This window comes from Bactrocera dorsalis, chromosome 1 (genome assembly GCF_023373825.1).
Source record: "Bactrocera dorsalis isolate Fly_Bdor chromosome 1, ASM2337382v1, whole genome shotgun sequence".
NCBI lineage: Eukaryota > Metazoa > Arthropoda > Insecta > Diptera > Tephritidae > Bactrocera > Bactrocera dorsalis.
The window spans coordinates 20209515-20221754 of NC_064303.1; the positions used below are offsets into that span (position 1 = coordinate 20209515).

A 12240-nucleotide genomic window follows, 5' to 3' on the forward strand; every position below is an offset into this window, starting at 1 on the left:
AATAAGTAAAGAGCAAAAAAGACAATGACCGTGTTACGGACTGGCCAATGCGCCGACGCAAGTAGTAGCTTTACAACTGGGAAGCTTTAGTATTGCCAAAAAAATATCTATATGAAGTATATGCCGGTCAAACGTCGACAGCGCACCACATTTATTTGCATGCATATATGTGTATGTACATATGTATGAAAATGTGTGGCGGCTTCCCTTAAATAAGCGAAACTGATTTTGGTTTTTCCTCGGCCGCGTCTTTACACCCAACGGGGTATTCCCATTTGCCGCATTCCCCCCCAAGTTCTGCTCGAAACAGTCAACACACAATCAATTATAATGTGTGCGTATTGATATTTTGCCCAAAAGTCATATGCGAATTGTCATTCCCGATAATACTCTTTATAGCTGAACATCGGGGACGACGGCATAGTCTAGCAGAGTCATTGCTAAGTTACAAATTGCACGTACGACTTTTGCGTGTTTGTTTAAAAATAAAATTAATTTTGTGCACCATTTAAGTTTTGTTTCCATAAGCGGTTCGTATTTATGTAGAACAGTTTGGGACCTAAAACCGTAGCCGATTATAGTCGGAAGTATAGAGAAGTGCAATAAATTAGCTTGGAAGACAGTTGTGACTTTCTTGTTGCCATAACGGCATAAGACGTTTTCAATTGGTTTGGACAGTACTGCTAGGTGCATTTAAATCCCGGCTCTTTCGTTATTATATATCCCGTCTACCCTCTTTCGACGGTGTGGGAAAGTTGCTGTGTTCTTAGCTGAAACTGAAAATTCTAGCAGAGAAAAATCCGAGTTCTGTCTAATCAGCTAAGCGTATACAATTTTAGATGCTAGAACTCGGCCACACGAACTTCTGAAGTCAGTAAACTTTCAGCTCCATATACCAAAAGCTCGTTATGAATGGGTACTAATTTAAAATTGCCACTCATATGGTATAACTGCTTATATGCCTACATCCTTGGCAGGACACCCGAACACAAATTTAGATTACGCGTTTTAACATCGGATAAGTCCAAAACATTCCTTAAAATTAGTTGGGTAATGATTATTATCATCTGTTAGAACAATAATCAGCGTTTGGACTCAACTTGTTTAGGTTTCTAGGTGGTTCATATCTCTGGACAAAGTGATCATTAAACTACAAATATCAATGTGGCGACTATGTTGTGCTAGCTCATATCGTCTAAGTACTATTAAGTAATATTTTCTTTAATATAATTCTTAAATTCGTTAATCAGTTCAAGTCTCTGTCTCCAATAAACCTGTATGACCCAAAAACTTGTAGGACTGTTTTCATGTAAGCACACCACTAGTGTTCAACTAATAAAAAATCTTCCCAAAAACTTCAAAAAAGTTCACAAATTTTTAAACTACAAGGGACTAAAATATAGTGTTGTACCAATAAAAAAACAACCTCATAGGTATCAATCAAGCATAGTGTATATGCCATTTAAGCTAAACAATTGGTTAGCTGACAGATGCGTGTAATAAATCAGGCAATGTCAACAAAGCCATTAGCGGAAGTGTGTCAGATGTCTAGTGGCAAAGCACGCAGAAGACAACTTTATAACTTGACTTTATGGAAATAAAATCAAATTGAACTAAAATGAGTGTGAGCGGCAATAATTTCAAAAGCGGTACAATTTTTCTATATGGATGCATCTTTATATACCATTTGTTTACATAATACAGTATATACACCTATATTTCACAAATCGACAGGTGATTTTGCCTAGAAATTGTTCAATGAATGAATCATATATGTATGTAGAGAGCTGAGAGAGATATTAAGCAGCTTAATTATTGCTTTATGCAAGATCTTGAGCGACGTGAAACAAAAATTAATATGTACTATATATATATATATAGTATATACAATATATATTATATAAAGTCAAATGAGAAAATCTCTTTCGAGTACTAGAACAATTTTAACAAGCTTTTAACGAAATTCATTTAAAAAGAAGACAAAGGAGAAATCAATAGCATTTCTTAAAATTCAATAAACCCTATAAGGTAACTGGAAAGGTGGCATATACTTTCTTTATACATTGTAAAATCTGTATGCCTAATTTGTGCAATAATCATACTTCCCTAGAAAAAGTAAAGCTGAGTGACTTGAATGATCTTGAGTAATTTTTCCATCTGAACAACAGCAGTTTTTTTTCTATAGTTGGGGGGAAGCATCGAAAGCCGGAGCCGGGAAAGCGGAACTTTAATCCGCTAAACCTAACCTACTCCCAACTCAAGAATCTCCCACGGGATCACCGATTAAGTATTACTTCGTGGGAGGGACAGGACATTTAAGTCTCATCTATCGGACTGACGGACGCCTAATTTGTTCAAAAAGTCTCAGATTTGTCATTATGGATGCTGACACTTCGCTGATATCCATTTATCAGTCGACTGACACATGAGTGTCGTTAAATTATCGACAATAACACTACCACCGAGTGTGGTTTTTAGTTCTTCGCTTGTATTAGAAAATCTAGGACAATAAAATAATACATGTTCAGAGTCTTCTATATGCTCTGTACACGTCGAACAGTTCGGACTAATGTCATTGTGGAATCTGAAGAGGTAGCTTCTAAAGCACCCATGTCCACTAAGTATTTGGGTCAGATAAAAGTCTTGGTCCCCATGTCGTCTATCTATCCACGAGTGGATGTCCGGTATAAGTCGGTGGGTCCAGCGCCCTTTGGATGAGGAATTCCACTGCTCCTGCCACATTTTAATGCTCTTGTTCCTCTCCTCGGTCTTTGCCGATACTGTTTTAGGCGCTGATAGATGATATAAACGCTCGAAAGCACTTATTACTCGAATTGCAGAAAGCCTATGCACTGCAATTATTTGTTTAGCATACGCTTTTATATTCATTGCCTGCATCCATACTGGTGCTGCGTACAGTATTATGGAACCCATTGCTTTCGCTATCAAGAATCGCCGGCTGGAACGCACACAGCCTGTGTTGGTCATCATTCTCGATAGTGCATTGTAAATTTTGTTTGCTTTATTGGAGGAATACCCTATGTTCTTTGAATTTTAATTTAGAATCCAATATTACCCCCAGATACTTCAGCTGCGGATGCGAAGTAATCTTGCACTCCCCTATGGTGAGCTCTATTTGTTCTTCTACCTTCCTGGTGCTTATAAGTAAAACTTCAGTTTTTTGCTCCGCCAGTTCCAGGTTTACAGAAGAGAACCAGTGCCGTAGATCATTTACGCACCCATTGCATTTGCTTCTTAGGCCGACTAATTGTTTTGCCACTGCTACCACCATGAGATCGTCCGCATATGGTATTAGTTTCATATCTTTTGGTTGCTGCCTTCTTAGCACCCCGTCATACATGAGGTTCCATAACAGCGGGCCTAACACTGACCCTTGGGGTACTCCACTCGAAATAGAGTATTTCTTGGCTCCTTCGTTCGTATCATAAATCAGCCTTCTGTTTTTAAAATAACTTGTTATAATATTTATGAGGTATTCTGGAGCGCAAATTTTTTCCAGGGCGTTGATTATGTGTGCCCATTTTGCCGTTTTGAACGCATTCTTGACATCCAAGGTGATCAGCGCGCAGTACTTTTTCGTGCCACCTTTCCATCTTTTCCCACTTACTGCACATTTCGCAGTATCGACGACTTCTCGTAGAGCGTCAATGGTGGATCTCTTTTTTTATAAAGCCGTATTGTCTCTCTGATAGTCCGCCGGCTTCCTGGATTACTAACTCCAAGCGGTTTCGTATTATACTTTCGTACACTTTACCCATTGTGTCGAGCATACACAAAGGTCGGTACGATGAAGGTTCTTCAGGTGGTTTCTTTGGTTTTGGGAGCAGAACCAAACGTTGTACTTTCCACGAGTCGGGAAACACCTCTTCCTTTATACAAGCGTTGTACATTTTAGCAAACAGTTGAGGTTTTGAGCTTATAGCTTCCTTCAGGGCTCTGTTAGGTATGCCATCTAATCCAGATGCTCTGTTGTTTTTTATTTTCTTTGCTATGGCCAGGAGCTCTTCTTCTGTGACTAACGGGGGTGACTTTGTTGCTTGGCATATGAAATCTGGTCGTGTTTCGAGACCACAGCGGTCAGCATATTAAGATATGTAGAACACTTTCACTAATAGTCTAATAGTAACCAATAACACTGTTAGACAAAATATAACAACAAGTATCGTCTGAATAAATATGTATGGATATTTTCACATCATGTGAAAGATTCGCAGGTACTCTCGTAGGAAGACGAAAAATAATGTCGTACGAGTACTTAAAATAATACGCATTTAAATTTCTTATATTAGCTCGATATCTCAATAAATCTCCTTCTGGACCGAATCAACGTCTGCGATATGCTGCCGAAACGAAACGAACTCGACCCATTTTTGAGTCGGATGGTGACTGGCGACGAAAAATGGATCACATACGACAATATCAAGTAAAAACGGTCGTGATCGAAGGCCGTTGAATCGTCCCAAACAGTGGCCAAGCCGGGATTGATGGCCAGGAAGATTTTTCTGTCTTGTTTGGGGGGATTCGAAGGAAATCATCCACTATGAGCTGCTCCCATTTGGCCAGACGCTTAATTCTACCATCTACTGCGAACAACTGGATCGCTTGAAGCAAGCGATCGACCAGAAACGTTCAGAACTGGCCAACAGGAGGGGTGTAGTGTTCCACCAGCCACGACCACACACTCCGTTGATGACTCGTCAGAAGCGACGGAAACTCGGTTGGGAGGTTTTATTGCACCCACCATATAGCCCGGACATAGCGCCAAGTGATTACCACCTGTTCCTGTCCACGGCGAACGCCCTTGTTGGTGGAAAGTTGAAATCAAAAGAGACTTGTGAAAATTGGCTGTCCGAGTTCTTCGGAAATAAGGAGAAACTTACGATACTTTCAAAAAGCATTTAAAATCAAATAAATGTCTTTTTATTGTTTTGGGCTTTAGAATTGAGATCACGAGATTTGGGTTTATTCAAGCATTCAACCATATACTATATGGGAAATTGGGAAACGAGTATCGCATTGGAAATTTTAAAGAAAACACTACTTCAGTAGGAAAACATACTAAGCAAATTTATGTGTATGTGTATGTGTTATTCACACATACATACATATGTATGTACATAATTCCATTTGTGAAACTGGCAAATCATGAGATTATCTCAGCAGCCCAAATACACACAAATATTATTTATATTGCCTTTTGTTGTTTTCCTTTGACTAAAACTAAAAAAAAAGCTGAAGAAAACATTATTACTTAGCTGATCGGTGGCACACGTTACGCCAAAAATATATGCGCTAGCATGTGTGCCCGTGTGTACATATGAAAATGAAATGCCAATTTCAATTTTTTGTTTTTGTTATGTGTAGATAATTTGTTGAGTCGAGCGGAAGCAGGTACGCTGAGCTGAATGCAATGCTGAACGAAACGCAGCGACCCGAAAATATTCACAATAAAATGAGATTCACTTTTCTAAACAATGCCATTTGAATTGGAATGAAGTCCAACAGATTGCAGATCGGTTATATGGACAAGCATACATTCATATACATGTATGTATGTATGTATGTAAATATGGGATATATAAAATAGGAGATTCTTGGAGCAACCACGGTGCGGCGCGGTGGTGCAGCTTTTATTTGTTTAATTGCAAAGAGGACAATGGGCAGTAGGCGGAGACGGACGGTGCCCCAGTCACTTACATGCCAAAAAGCAAAGGAAACAGTGAACAGTGAAGGCGGTGTTGGCAATGAGGCCTTCAGCAAGCAGAAACTGCCTGTCGCTATATCCGCCCAATCATTTCCACACGCCTTCAAATCGTTGGTAATGAAAAGCAGCGACGTGTTTTTTTTTTTGTTTTTTGCTTTTATTTTTGCACTTTGGCACTTTTTGTTTTCGAAGGAGAATTGAAATTAGATAAGTACGATAATAACATACATACACACATACATTACATACATATGTACATACATAAATAAAAAAGGCACATGCAAACGAAAATAGACCATTGGAAGGCGTAGAGCACAAGGAAACTAAATTTAAATGCTGTGTCGTAGCAGCAACGTTTGCGGTAACGGGTAATTCGCGTGCGGACAACTGTGTGTGGATTTCGGCTGCTGCTTGTTGTGCTCAGTTGTTTGGTTGGCTGGCTGTTGATGGTGGCCGTGTGCAATTTGTTTATATTTTTGGCATTATTTATTGTCAGAATTTTCATCATAGGCTAATAAGCGACGGTGGCGTCTGCAAAATTCATTTAAACAGGAAGGAAAGGGAGCACACACCACGCCATTGTAATGTAGAGAGTGAAGAGCGGTAGAAGGCGGGAGAAGGCGGGAGAAATTTTTCAAAAACAACTTGGAGCGTTAAATGTGAACGACAAAACGTTTAGTAGTGCCAACAACAACAACAACAATAACAGCCTCAGCAATGTGGAAGCCGTAACCGAACGTTTAAATTTGTTGGAGAAAACAAAAAACAAGAAACAACAAATTTTGCAAAAAGCTTTATATGTACAAGCAAAGACTGCCCGAATTGCGACGCGTTACATGGAGGTCATATATATTTACATATAAAGATGAATATACAGTGGCAGTTAAAAGTCTATATAAACTCAAAAATTTCGTTGACAATAGTATATGTACATATAAAACAAACATAACATACATATGTATGTATGTACGAGGTATGACAATTAAGTAATGAGACTGATTCCATAAAAACCGTATATTTGAAAATTATTCTACAACTCTGCCATCCCCTTTAAAGTAGTCCCCTTGGGCAGCTATACAGCGATTCCAGCGCGTTTTCCATGCTTCGTAACATTTCTGGAACGCTTCGACTGGGATGTCCGCGAGTACCCTCGTCACGGCCGCCTGGATGTCCGTAATCGACTCAAAATGGGTTCCTTTGACCACCGATTTTGTTTTAGGAAACAAAAAAGTCACAGGGTGACATGTCGGGCGAATAAGGCGGCTGTTGCAACACGGCGATCCCTTTAGAGGCCAAATACTGGGACACGCTGAGGGCGGTGTGGCACGGCGCGTTGTCGTGATGAAGGATCCAGTTATGAGCGATGTCTGGGCGCACCCTGTTGACTCGTTTTCGCAATCTTTCGAGTACTTGGCAATAGTAGACTTGATTCACAGTTTTCCCCGGTGGAACGAATTCTTTGTGGACGATTCCACGGCTATCAAAAAAGGCAATAATCATCGTTTTCACCTTCGACTTGCTCATGCGAGCTTTTTTCGGGCGACGGGTGCGCGAAGACAACTATTGTGAACTATGGCGTTTGGTTTCCGGGTCTAAGAACACTATCGCCATACACTCTTACAGTTTTAGCGTACGTTTCCGAAGCTGTTTCGCCCAATCTGGAGAGGGGAGGGATGCCGGAAAAAGAGAAAGGGAATTTCAAGGTCACAGGTTTACCACAAGCGCGGCAATAAAATCAGTATCATTACTTAATTGTCAAACCTCGTATTTTGGTGCCAAAAATTTTACAATTATACGGTTTATTCCATCTTAAGATTTAGTTGGGCCCCCGTTTACATCAATTCTGAAGAGATAATGCTATTTCAAGCTCATACACAATTTGTTTTTTCTAATTCCACCCTCCAAAAATTAAAATAAACTTGAAATTTTAGGTGGTACGTTAAATAGTCTGAGACCATAATAAAGCAGTCAATCCTAAATAATTTGCAGCCTGTTCTTTAGATCCTTATCTTGTAAAAGTAGCTTAAAGTAACCTCAAAAAAGACTAAATTCCAACTCCAGAGGCTACAACAGCTCTCCAAAATATCAGGCTGCTGCTGTTGTTATTGTTTTAACAGTTATTTAATCCCCGTTAGGATGGTAAGGGTAATTTGCGTTGTCGTCGACGTCATCTAACGCGAGGCCCAGGAAACGTGCTGTTTCGACGAGGTCGAACCAAAGGAAGGAAGGTGTTAGATGAGTGAGGTTTGTGGGGCATGCCAAGACATGGTCAGTGTAATGCGGAGACTACTTGCATGGAGGACATACATTGGGTATGTCAGGGTCTATTCTGGATAAGTAGGAATTTAACCTGCTACAATATCCAGAACGAAATTACGCTGCTGCTATCATGCTTTGGTTGGTACTAAACTTTTCGCTGCAAGCTTAGCTTTAGTTTTGCTTCCAACTTTTTCTATTCCATCGCTCTCAAAAATGCTAAGTTTCACCTGATCTGAAAAAGCTTTTTTCCTAAAATCTAGACTGTTTTGTTTACGCTCTTTGGAGAATTAAAACGAAATTTTCGTTCTATCACAAATAAGAGGTTTCTAGTGTAGTGTTCTACTATGAAACCCGTTATCGTTGAAAGTCGTTTGTACTGTTTATAAATGAATGCTCTTTTTTATCTATTTGTTATGTGATCGGTTAATATTGGAGCAGTGGCTTTTTACTATTTGTCCACTTCTACGAGTATGAGAGTCAAGCTGACGTCTTCATGAGATAGCTTTCTTAGAAAGACCACTTCTAAAAAGTTTCAGAATTATGAAAACCCTGAGTGTACAAGTATATAAACTTTTATACGCCACTGTACATGTGTACGTACAATAGAGATAAATATAAGTATGAATATTACCCCCAATTTTGATAAATGGCCGCGCTTCTGCCCATATTTGAAGTGTGTGTCTTTAAAGCCTTTGTGCAAATCAAAGGCTCTAAAACTTTTCAGCCGCATTCGTTCAAAAAGTTTTTCTCATATCACAAGCCTTGTCATTACAAATCAACGGATGCGCATTTCTGTAATTTTCTACAAATTCTGAAAGTGTGGGATTTAACCCACAGACGCACCAGTTACTAGTCACGCACGTACAGCATTGAGAGAAAGAACTCGTCAAATGTAAGTTTTCATTATTTAATATAGACGTGTGGTTGTTTTTTATGCGTGTATATATGTATGTATGTTCATATATGTATATGTAATACTTATTTATGATTTTTCATGAACCGTGCGATCCATGGCATTGAACGTTTTAAGCGATTTTAAATAACTCGTCAAATTATTTAATGTCCACTACTCGTGACTACACAATACTATTACACATAAATACATACTAAAATGTGTATGTTTTTGTGCGAACATCAAGTATACAACATACGATATAATATTTATTTTTATTCGTAGAATATTTTCAAGGTTGATCCTTTGACATTGATGTGCAGTTTGTGTGAGATGTGACAATGGATGTGTGTTTAGCAGTTACCAAAACTGAAGTGGCAATTTTTCTATGGTTCTTACATGCTTTTATTACCTAAAAATAAGTATATTTTGAAGAAATGGAGAACATAGTATACTACCACGAGCAAAAATGGTAAGACTTTGTTCATAATTTTAAAATTCTTAATTTATTCTTTAAAATCTATGATGTCCCCTCAAAGTAAGCCACCTTAGGCCCAATACACTTGTGCAAACGTTTTTTCCAATCCTCGAAACAGTTGTTAAAATCAATTTCTAGACCTTCTATGCACGCGTCGATTCTCGTTTAATGCCTTCAATTGACTCAAAACGGTTTCCCGGAGCGGTTGTTTGAAGTTATTGAATAACCAGAGGTCACACGGAGATAAATCAGACGACGGCACGATATTAGTTGAAAATGTGGCGAAAAACTCACGATGAATCAATGCAGTATGCGACCGTGTCTTATCATGGTGCAAAAACCAAGAGTTGTAGGCCCTCATAATTCCGGTCTCTTCTTACGAATAACTACGAGCAAACGACACATAACATGCAACTAGTATTCCTTGTTGACAGTTTGCCCTGTCGGAAGGAATTCGGAGTCCAACACACCACGATATCGTAGAAAACTGTCAAACCTTAACTTGATTTTTGACCTGCTTTGACGTTGCTTCAGCTCACCTTTGTCATGATATTCATATTCCAAGGCTCATCACCAGTAGTAATACATTTCATGACACCCTTGTAGGCGGGCATAGCCTCACGTTAACGCGACGCTGTTTTTCGAGAAAATTAAGTGATTTTATAACCAGTCCTGCTTTCACTTTTCTTAGGACCAAATGACCTTTGAAAATAGTTTTATAATGATCCTTCCTATATTTCAACGATGCCAGTAAAATCTCTGACTGTTAATCGTCGATTATCAAGCACAAATTCTTTTATTTTATTGACTTGTTGATCATCAGTTGTTGTTGAAGGCCATCCTGGTCCGTCGTCCACGCGCTTTCGATCCTCTTTCTATAATGTGTATCAATCACTTGCTCGCGACAAACAATTATCACCGAAGGCCTTTTCTAACATTCTGAACGTTTCGGCAACAGAATTCCGGACTTAAAATTTCTTGAATAATTTCACTCATCGTAAAAATCTGAGAATGAACTTTTTGTATTTCAGAAAGATAAGTGTATACTAAGCACTAATGATTAGTTTGACGTGACATTTGGCACAGATGTCACTGGCAGTCATACCATCCTACAAAAAAATATTTCGACGAATGGATTTTTCCACGAAATTTAAATTAAAAAGTTTTACAATTTTTTGCCCAGAGACAGACGACCATGACTAAATCGACTAAACTTGCACGCAGATTTTATATACATACTACATACTATATACATATATTTTATACAGTCTCCGATGTTTCCTTTTGGGTATTACAAACTTCGTGGCGAATTCAATATACTTTGTTCAAGGTATAAATATTCACTGTGGGTTAACAATTCTTTGATATCAACATCCAATACATAGGCTGCTATATATATTTCTGGACTAGGCAACACTAAGTGTTGCCAGGTGCAATCTGACATTTTCATTGGAAAGTTTGACATTTTTTAGCATAACATCACTCAGAACGTTTTGTCATTTAATCGTGAATTGTTTTATTTACAGGGAATTAAAAAATTCATCTCGGCCAAAAAATGGAATTAACTCGTGAACATTTTCGTGCGATCATTTTTCACAACTTTCGACGTGGATTATCACGACAAGAGTGCATCGATGAACTAAAATCTTTGTATGGCTATGAAGCACCATCCTATAGCACTGTGAAAAACTGTTACAACGAATTCAATCGTGGCCGACGCTCGCTCAAAGACGAATTCCGTGAAGGTCGTCCAAAAACAGCCGTTGTGCCAGAAAACATCGATGCCGTACGTGAACTGATAATGCAAGACCGTCATGTAACATACCTTCAGATAGAGGCATGCCTATGCATTTCTCCCACCAGCATACATTCGATATTGCATGAACACCTGGCCGTAAAAAAGGTTTGTTCTCGTTGGATCCCGCACAATTTGACAATCGCTCAAAAAAAGGCTCGTGTGGATTGGTGTAAAGAAATGCTGAAAAAATACGATCGCGGTGCTTCAAAAGACGTTTATAAGATCGTCACAGGTGACGAATCATGGATCTATGCGTATGAGCCCGAAACAAAACAGCAATCGACCGTGTGGGTCTTCCAAGACGAGCCAAATCCAACGAAAGTTGTTCGTGGAAGAAGCACTTCGAAGCAAATGGTCGCCTGTTTCTTCGGCAAAACTGGTCATGTGGCGACTGTTCTGCTTGAGCAACGTAGGACGGTCAATTTTGAGTGGTACACCACTATTTGTTTGCTTGAAGTCTTCGGAGAAATTCGAAAAACGAACAAGAGAAGACGAATCATTGTGCACCATGACAATGCGAGCTCTCACACATCGGCTCAAACCAGCGCCTTTTTGACCGGCCAAAACGTCGAATTGATGGGTCATCCGCTGTACAGCGCTGACTTGGCACCCAATGACTTCTTTTTATTCCCACACATCAAGAAAATAATGCGTGGTCAACGATTTTCGTCGCCAGAAGATGCTGTTGAAGCATTCAAAAACCATGTTTTGGAGGTGTCTCAATCGGAGTGGAAAAAGTGCTTCGAAAATTGGTTTGAGCGCATGCAAAAGTGTATAAATCTTGATGGAGAATATTTTGAAAAACAATAAAACCATTTTCGTTGATAAATATTCCTATTTTCATTATTAGGCCAGAAATATATATAGCAGCCCTCGTAATTCTATACATATTTGTAAGGTCTTGACATAATCTACAAAACGACACTATGCATGATTAGTTTGGATATTGCGTTCAACAGTTATATATTACGTGTAAACATGGAGTTCACTAACGCCGAAATTCTCGCTTTTTTAATGTTTTCCTTCTTTAAAGGCAAATCCACTAGAGAAACGTTACGTGAAACTAATGGTGTTTTGGGGGTTGGTAC

The 12240-nt window shown here is 39.0% G+C and overlaps 1 protein-coding gene across 6 annotated transcripts in view; it reads right to left on the reverse strand.

Annotated features, from left to right (window-relative positions):
* Nucleotides 1–12240, reverse strand: part of LOC105224055 (leupaxin) — a 69443-nt gene that overhangs the window by 8496 nt on the left and 48707 nt on the right. The window lies entirely within an intron of this gene.